The 10324-nt window shown below is 38.2% G+C and overlaps 1 pseudogene; it reads right to left on the bottom strand.

Moving 5' to 3' along the window:
* Window positions 1-8150: 8150 nt before the first annotated feature.
* On the bottom strand, window positions 8151-8457 carry LOC110309879 (selenoprotein K-like; annotated as a pseudogene).
* Window positions 8458-10324: the final 1867 nt, after the last annotated feature.

Genomic DNA, 10324 nt, shown 5'->3' with positions numbered 1-10324 from the left:
AATCAATACATCAGTCACAGAAAATATTAAATCTAAAAAGTTTCTGACACAAAACATCCAAGAAATCCAGGACACTATGTAAAGACCAATGATTCCTATGATTAATAGGAATAGAAGAATGTTAAAAGTCCTAGCTACAAGGCCTAGAAAATATTTTCAATAAAATCATAGAAAAAATTTCTAAACCTAAAGTTATACCTGTAAACATACAAGAAGCTTACAGAACACCAAATAGATTGGATCAGAAAAGAAAATCCTCCAGCCATCTAATAATTAAAACACCAACTCTACAGAAGGAAGAAAGAATATTTAAAGTTGAAAGGGGAAAAGGGCAAGTAACATATAAAGGTAGACCTCACAGAATTACACCCAATTTCTCAACGGAGACTCTGATAGCTAGAAAAACATGAGCAGATGTCTTGCAGAGTCTAAAAGACCACAGCTGTCAGTACAGACTACTATCCACAGCAAAACTTTCAACAAACATAGATGGAGAAAATAAGATATTTCTGACAAAACATATGGAAGATACTAGAAGGAAAACTTGAACATAAGGAGGTTAACTACACCCAAGAAAATATAGGAAATAACCCCACAATACTATAACCACAAGAAGGGAAATACACACACACACAGATACACATACACACACACACATACACACACACACACACATGCATGCATGCACATGCGCACACACACATTCTCTCTCTAATACATCAACATCAAAGTAACAAGAATTTACAGTCATTAATCATTAATATCTCTCAACACCAATGCATTCAATTACCCAACAAAAGACAGACTAGCATAATTGCTGCAAAAATGGGTATATAATATACACATATGAAACATATCTCAGCAACAAAGATAGATATTACTTCAGAATAAAGGGTTAGAGAGGTTTTCTAAGCAAATGGACTCAAGAAACAAGCTGGAATAGCCATTCCAGTACCTAATAAAATAAACTTTCAATGGAAATTAATCAAAAGAGATGAAAAAAGACACATCATATTCATCAAAGGAAAAATCCACCAAGACGACATTTAAATTCTTAACATCTATGTTCCAAATGCAAGGTTACACATACTCATAAAAGAAACAGTACTAAAACTTAAATCACACATAGAACCCCCACACATTAATAGACTTCAACATCCAGCTCTTACTACTGGTCAGGTCATTGAGACAGAATAGAAATAGTGAAACTAACAGAGGTTATGAATTAAATGGTCCTAACATATATCTATATAACATTTCACCCAAATTCATGAGAATACACCTTCTTCTCAGCACCTCAAAGAACATTCTCGAATGTTGACCACCAAGCAAACCTCAAATGATACAAGAAAATTGAAATAAGCCCTAGTATCTCATCAGACCACCATGGATTAAAGCTGGAGTTCAACAACAACAGGAAGCCTACAAACTTATAAAAATGAACAACTCTCTGCTGAGTAACCACTGGGGTGGGAGAAAAATAAATTAAATATTTCTAGAATTCATGAAAATGAAGGCATAACATACTCAAAGTTACAGGAAACAGTAAAAGCAGTACTAAGAGGAAAATTAATAGCATTAAGTACCTTCATAAAGAAAATGGAGAGAGCTCATACTAGCAACTTGAAAACACATCTAAAACCTCTTTAACAAAAAAGAAGGAACAGCATACCCAAAAGTAGAATAAGGAAGAAAATAATCAAAATCAGATCTAAAAATCAATAACTTAGAAACAAAGAGAATAATACAAAGTCTGAGTGAAACCAAGAGATGGTTCTTAGAGAAAATTAATGAGACAGACTAGAGTTTAGCCAAACTAACTATAAGACAGAGAGACAGTATTCAATATAACAAAATCAGAGATGAAGAAGTGCATAGCAACAGACACTGAGGAAATCCAAAGAATCATTAGGTCTTTCTTCAAAAGCTTGTACTCCACAAAATTGCAAAATATTAATGAAGTGGACAATTTCCATAATAAATACCACTTATCAACATGAAATCAAGATCAAGTAAACTATTTAAATAGTCATTTTACACCTAAGGAAGTATACACAGTCATTAAAATCTCCCAATCAAAACAAAAGCCCAGGGCAAGATGGTTTTAGTGAGGAATTTTACCAGTATTTCAAAGAAGATATAATACCAATATTGCTCAAACAATTCTACAAAATAGAAACAGAAGGAACAAATAAATTCTAGGAGGCCACACTCACCCTAATACCTAAACCACACAAAGACTCAACAAAGAAAGAACATTTCAGCCAATTTCTCTTATGAACATTGATGCACAAATAATGAACAATATTATCTCAAACCAAATCCTAAAATATGTCAAAAAATATTTTCCACAATTATCAAGTAGGCTTCATCCCAGGGATGAAGGGATGGTTGAAAAATCCATCAACATAATACAGTATAGAAACAAACTGAAAGAAAAATAAAACATGATAATCTAATTAAATACTTGAAAAGCTTTACACAAAATCCAACACCCCTTCACATTAAAATTCTTAGAGAGATCAGAGATATACAGAGTATACCTAAACAAAATAAAAGGCAACATACAGCAAGCCAATAGCCAACATCAAATTAAGTTGAGAGACACTTAAAGCATTTGCACTAAATTCAGGGACAAGACAAGGCTGTCTACTCTTTCTGTACCTATTCAATATAGTATTTGAACCTCTGGCTAGAGCAATAAGCTAACTTAAGGTGGTCAAGGGGATACATATTCAAAAGAAAGAAGTCAAAGTAGTCCCAGATAATAGGATAGCATACATAAGTGACCCCAAAACTCTACCAGAGAATTACTATAGCTGACTAACACCTTCAGCAACGTGGCTGGATAGAAAATTAATTCAGGAAAATCAGTAGTCCTCTGCTCAACCAGCTAAGAAAGGAATTAGAGAAACAATACCCTTCACAATAGCCACAAATAACACAAAATCTTGCTGTAACTCTAACCAAGCAAGTGACAGAAATCTATGACAAGAACTGCAAGTCTCTGAAGAAAGAAATTGAAGACAATATAAGAATATGGAAAGGTTTCCCCCATGGTCATAGATTGTTAGAATTGACATAGTAAAAATGACTATTTGCCAATCTAAAAATGGCAATTACTCAAAGCAATTGAATTGCATATTCAATGCAATTACCATTAAATTCCAACACAATTCTTTTTTTTTAATTAGGTATTTTCCTCATTTACATTTCCAACGCTATCCCAAAAGTCCCCCATACCCTCCCACCCACCCTCCCCCACTTTTTGGCCCTGGCATTCCCCTGTACTGGGGCATATAAAGTTTGCAAGTCCAATGGGCCTCTTTCCAGTGATGGCTGACTAGGCCATCCTTTGATACATATGCAGCTAGAGTCAAGAGCTCCAGGGTACTGGTTAGTTCACAATGTTGTTCTACCTATAGAGTTGCAGATCCCTTTAGCTCCTTGGGTACTTTCTCTAGCTCCTCCATTGGGGGCCCTGTGATCCATCCAATAGCTGACTGTGAGCATCCACTTCTGTGTTTGCTAGGCCCCGGCATAGTCTCACAAGAGACAGCTATATCTGGGTCCTTTCAGCAAAATCTTGCTAGTATATGCAATGGTGTCAATGTTTGGAAGCTGATTATGGGATGGATCCCTGGATATGGCAGTCTCTAGATGATCCATCCTTTCGTCACAGCTCCAAACTTTGTCTCTGTAACTCCTTCCATGGGCCAACACAATTCTTAAGAGACCTTGTAAAAGCAATTCTCAACTTCTTATGAAAACAAAACAAAACAAAACAGGATAGCTAAAATAATCCTTCACAATAAAAGAACTTTTGGAAGTATCACCATCTCTGATTTCAAACTGTACTATAAAGCAATCGTCATAAAAGCCACGTTATTGGCATAAAAACAGGATGATTAATAAAATAGAATCAAATGCTTAGAAATAAACCCACAGACCTATGGACACTTAACTTTTAACAAAGAAGCCAAAGCTGTTCAATGTAAAAGAGAAAGCAACTTCAACAAATAGTGCTGGTGTACCTGGATGTCTGCATGTAGAAGAATGCAAATAGTTCCATATTGATCACTCTGCATAAAACGCAACTCCAAATGGATTAAGGACCTCAACATAAAACCAGATACACTAAATCAAATATAAGAAAATGTTGGGAGCTCCCATGAATACATTGATAGGAGAGACAACTTCTTGAGCAGAATACCAATGGCTCAGATTCTAAGATCAAATCTGATAAATGGGGCCTAATAAAACTGAAAAGCTCTATAAGGCAAAGAATATGTCTAAATAGGGAAAAGTTCTTAGCCAACCCTACATTAGACAGCAGGATAACATCCAAAGCAGATAAATGATTCAAGAAATTAAACACTAACAAACTAAATAAACCAATGTTTAAATGGGGTTAAGAGATAGAAAATTCTCAATAGAGAAATTTCTAATGACCTAGAAGCACTTAAAGAAATGTTCAATGTCTTTAATCATTAGGGAAATACAAGTAAAAATGACTGAGATTTCATCTTACACCCACCAGAATGGCTAAGATCAAAACCCTCAAGATATAGCACATGCTGGGGAGGCTGTGGAGCAACAAGCAATGGGAACACTACTCTATAGCTGGTGGGAATACAAACTTCAAAAATGTGTTTGACAGTTTCTCAGACAATTGGGAATATAGCTCTATCGGAGCCAGCTATACAACTCCTAGGCCTATACCCAAAAGATGTTCCACCATTCCACAGGGGTATGCTCATAGCAGCTTTATTCATACAAGGCTAAAACTGGAAATAATCTAGATTTCCATCAACCAAAGGATGGATAAAGAAAATGTGAAACACACACACACAAAACCACCAACACCAACACCAAGAAAATAAGCTGGCACATGCCTTTAATCCCAGCACTTGGGAGTCAGAGGCAGGTTCAGAGGCATGTGGATTTCTGAATTTGAGGCCAGCCTAGTCTACTGAATGAGTTCCAGGACAGCCAGGGCTATAGAGAGAAACCTTGTCTCGAAACAACAACAACAACAAAGTGGTACAACTGCACAGTGGAATACTACTTGGCTAAAACAAAGACATCATGGAATTTACAGTCAAATAGATGGAACTAGAAAATACCATCCTGAGAGAGGCAACCTGGACCTGAAAGACATTCATGGTATGGATATTAACCATAAAGTACAGGATACCCACTCAACTATTTACTCAATAAAAGGTAAGTAAATAGAAGGGCCCAAGGGAAGATACTTCAATATCACTCAGATGTAGAAATAAATTTGCCATCATTGGTAGATAGAAGGAGGAAATTGGATGGGATGGGGAGAAGAGGAAAATGGGAGTAGTGATCAGGTATGGGGAGAGTGAGGCAGCAGGAAAGGGGAGGGCTTTGAGAGAGAAGGGAAATGGGCGGGGTGTAACTCTGGGATGAGCAGGAGACATGGGATGGGGTGGGGGGGGACTCCCAGAAGTCTATGTGGATGATCCTAATTGGGACTTCTAGCAACTAGGGATATGGAGACTGACATAGCCATATCCTATATCCAGGCAGGACTTCCAGTGGTGGGACAGGGACATCAAATCACTCACAAAACCTCAAACCCTAAATGTGTCCTGCCTACAAGATGTACAGGGATAAAGATAGAGCAGAGACTGAGGGAAGTGACAACTAGTGACTGCCCTGCTTCAATCACATCCCATGGGAGAGAGTCAACTCCTGACACTGTTACTGATGCTCTGCTATGCTTGCAGACAAGAACTTACCATAACGCCTCTGAAAGGTTCTATCTAGCAGCTGATGAAAACAGATGCAGAGACCCGCAGCCAGACATGAGACAGAGCTTGAGTCTTGTGGAAGAGTGAAGGATAGGATAGAGGGAGCCAGAGAGGTCAAGGGTACCTCAAGAACTACAGAGTCAACCAACCTGTGCCCAAGGGAGCTCACAGAGACTGAACAACCAACCGAAGATAATGCAGAGGCTGAGTCTAGCCCCCTACACTTATATAGCAGATGTGCAGCTTGGTCTTCATGTGGGTTCCCTAACAACTGAAGTAGGGGTCATGGTGGGGACTGTCTTTGACTCTGTTGTCTGCCTTTGGATCCCTTTCCTGAGGCCAGACTTCCTTGTCTGGCCTCAGTGGGAGAGAATAATCTTAATCCTGCTAAGCCTTCATGTGCCAAGGCTGGTTGATACCTATGGGTGTCTTACCCCTCTCTGAGGAAAAGGAGAGGAGATAAGGGAAAAAGGGGTTGAGAGAGAGAGTAGGACTGGGAGAGAGGAGGGAGGATGGGCTGCAGTAGGCATGTAAAGTGAATAAATAAATTAGCCAATGGGGGAAAAACCCAATGGTCAGATCACCAAACCACAGTGTTTTGTCACACAAGCAACATTTATGGCATGAGAAGTTGTGTGTACCTGTTCTACATGTCTCCAGGTCTCAGACAATATCCAGTATATCCAAACCTTGTATAAAACTGATACCTACTTCCTAGTAAACATGACACTTTAACACATAGCTAAGTCATGAAATAGCTAAGTCACCATTGTTTTCTAAGTGTAGAAATAGAATGGCAGCACATATACTCATACTCACATTTATTTGTGTATGACAGGTTATACAGCACAAATACATACACAAGGCTGAGACTTTTAAGAACAAAACCCCTGTTATACAGTTACATGATAGGAACACAAGCTCAGCTCATTTCTTCTTTTTTTAAATTTAATTATGCATTTAACCTAATGTTTTTGCAGGTATACTATGTATGGCAAATATATCCCCCTATAGTCCTGTTCCTTGATGATTCCCTCCAGGTCCATCCATTTGGCTAGGAATTTCATAAATTCATTCTTTTTAATAGCTGAGTAGGACTCCATTGTGTAAATGTACCACATTTTCTGTATCCATTCCTCTGTTGAGGGGCATCTGGGTTCTTTCCAGCTTCTGGCTATTATAAATAAGGCTGCTATGAACATAGTGGAGCATGTGTCCTTCTTACTGTTTAGGACATCTTCTGGATATATGCCCAGGAGAGGTATTGCTGGATCCTCCGGTAGTACTATGTCCAATTTTCTGAGGAACCACCAGACTGATTTCCAGAGTAGTTGTACAAGCTTGCATTCCCACCAACAGTGGAGGAGTGTTCCTCTTTCTCCACATCCTCACCAGCATCTGCTGTCACCTGAATTTTTCATCTTAGCCATTCTGACTGGTGTGAGGTGGAATCCCAGGGTTGTTTTGATTTGCATTTCCCTGATGATTAAGGATGTTGAACATTTTTTTCAGGTGCTTCTCTGCCATTCGGTATTCCTCAGGTGAGAATTCTTTGTTCAGCTCTGAGCTCCAGTTTTTAATGGGGTTATTTGATTTTCTGGAGTCCACCTTCTTGAGTTCTTTATATATATTGGATATTAGTCTGTTATCTGATTTAGGATAGGTAAAGATCCTTTCCCAATCTGTTGGTGGTCTTTTTGTCTTATTGATGGTGTCTTTTGCCTTGCAGAAGCTTTGCAGTTTCATGAGGTCCCATTTGTCAATTCTCGATCTTACAGCACAAGCCATTGCTGTTCTATACAGGAATTTTCCCCCTGTGCCCATATCTTCAAGGCTTTTCCCCACTTTCTCCTCTATAAGTTTCAGTGTCTCTGGTTTTATGTGAAGTTCCTTGATCCACTTAGATTTGACCTTAGTACAAGGAGATAGAAATGGATCAATTCGCATTCTTCTACATGATAACCGCCAGTTGTGCCAGCACCATTTGTTGAGAATGCTGTCTTTCTTCCACTGGATGGTTTTAGCTCCCTTGTCGAAGATCAAGTGACCATAGGTGTGTGGGTTCATTTCTGGGTCTTCAATTCTATTCCATTGGTCTACTTGTCTGTCACTATACCAGTACCATGCAGTTTTTATCACAATTGCTCTGTAGTAAAGCTTTAGGTCAGGCATGGTGATTCCACCAGAGGTTCTTTTATCCTTGAGAAGAGTTTTTGCTAGCCTAGGTTTTTTGTTATTCCAGATGAATCTGTCGATTTCCCTTTCTAATTCGTTGAAGAATTGAGTTGGAATTTTGATGGGGATTGCATTGAATCTGTAGATTGCTTTTGGCAAGATAGCCATTTTTTTTCTGCTCTGAGAAGCAGATATTTAGATCCCTCATCCACCAGCCATTGGAGCAAGGCTGGGCCACTGAAGATGACTGATTTGACGTATTCTTTGTGGAGGGTTTCCTGGTGGTCTCTGGAATCAGAGGAGTTCCCACAGCCCCTCCTCTGTTTTTCATATCTTGCTGAAGCATAGTTTTAGAAAACAACAAACAAACAAAAACAAAACAAAACAAACAAACAAAAAACCCACAAGATTCGGCTAGTCCCCAGAAGAAATCTGTTAAAGACAATCTCCATGGCGACTGATTCTGACTGTCCAACACATCGACATTTGAAATGTAAACCATCATTCCTCCAGTTGCCTTCTTCCTAGCAACAGAGTGTCAATTTCATTGGGATCAGCACCGTCATATATGTATATTTCATAGGACACTTCTACTGTATTAGGTTTCCATAGTTCTTAGTTTCCATAGCCCTGTCTTGCCTCATGTCTCTTATACCCTTTTTCCCTCTCCACCATACTTGATTTTTCCTTTCTAGCCACATCCCTTCCATTCATAACTATCTATTCTATCTGTTTTTTTTTCCCCTACTAACTTACTCTATACCTTACCTGTGTTTTTCCATGAATTGTAGCATTAAGGACAGGGAGGAGTATAATTCTAGGTTCTGATATTTATCTTGTCCATCCCCCTTAGTTTCTGTTGCCCACTCTGGTCCTTAGGGAAGTGCCAGTGCTAGTTGTTGTTTGGTAGGAAATTCTCTTGGGATCCTGATAGTGTGGCTACTGGAGATTCCAGGTGAAATATGTTTCTAGATATTGGGAGTTGATGCCTAGTGATGGGGAACTTTTGGACATGAAGCTGAGAGAATCTATGGAGGAAAACTGGGTGTTCCACTAGGATCTGTTTATTTCCCTGGGAATGGGGGCAGAGAGTGAGGAGAGGTCATAGCAGAAGGTCTGTTCCAGAGCTGAGGATAAGACTGGGTGATTGGACTTGGAAGAATGGAGGGAGAGGGATCTGCAGTTAGTTTTCTTGTTTCCCTGGTCAGAGTGGCATGTAGGATCCCAGGGAGTGCCTGCTGGAGTTGGGGGCTGGGATAAAATGAAGATCAGCACATTTCAAACAAAATTAGTTTTAGGTTTAAAGCATTAAGTGTGCTGTGCTAGGAACAAAGTTTTGAAATGATATTAGTGATTAGGCTCTACATGACACATCTACTGATAATTTATTGATCATAAAGGTAAATTATTACTCTTTAAATTTTATCTGTCACTTTAAATTGTGTCAGCCAAGGTCTGTGTGCTATTAAATCTATAACACTTAAAATATTTCCTCATTAGGGGCACTGCTGTAATTATTGCTTTCATTCAGGGTCCTGGTTTATATTAATAAATGTTATATAAAGTTCAATATCTGCTGCTGCTCATTATTTTCAGTCATGTGGTGGTAAGCAACATGATTTGTTGAAAAATGAGCACCAGAGCTCATGTAAGAACAAGCCACCTTTAAAACAATGAAAAGTAAGAATAATTTTTATAACAGTATTTTATGTCAGAGACACATGCATTAAGGGCACTTGCCTTCATTTGATTTGCACTACTAATGCTAACAGGCATAAAGGCACTTTCAAGAGGACCCATCCAGTAATTTTCAGTACATACAACTTACCCCTGGAAGGCCACCATCCAGACTAAATGAGTACCCCTTTGAGATAGTTTCCATATAATTTTCTCTTGTGGTCTCCTTCATTGTTAGTGTAGTAATTCCTACTAAAACTGGAAAATTAAACCTTTAGTTTTGACTCTACTAAAACTTCAATTACAAAACAAAAACACCAATGAAAGAACTATATTTTTGATTTCTCCAAAGACAAGAGACCAGCACAATATTTCCTTATCCTAATATCTAATAAATATCCCAATTGACATCAACATACACACTGGAACATTATAATTGTTTTAGTGGAATCACTCTTTTTATCTTAAAAGTCTGTGAAATTTTCATAGTTAGGATAGCATCTCCTAGTCTTCCCATTTTATTATAAAGATGTAGAAATTTCTGATTACATTTTATATGCCCTGTTGACTATAAATTTCAAAATCTCATATGATGATAAAAGTTGACTAAAATACAAAGATCAACTTCTCTAAATGGCAGTTCAGAATAGGAGAAATAAAATGGCTTTGCTACATAGTTTGCATACCAAATG

Source organism: Mus caroli, unplaced genomic scaffold (genome assembly GCF_978045245.1).
Source record: "Mus caroli unplaced genomic scaffold, Mus_caroli_1 scaffold_12, whole genome shotgun sequence".
In the NCBI taxonomy this organism is placed as follows: domain Eukaryota; kingdom Metazoa; phylum Chordata; class Mammalia; order Rodentia; family Muridae; genus Mus; species Mus caroli.
This window is presented reverse-complemented; position numbering and strand designations above follow the sequence as displayed.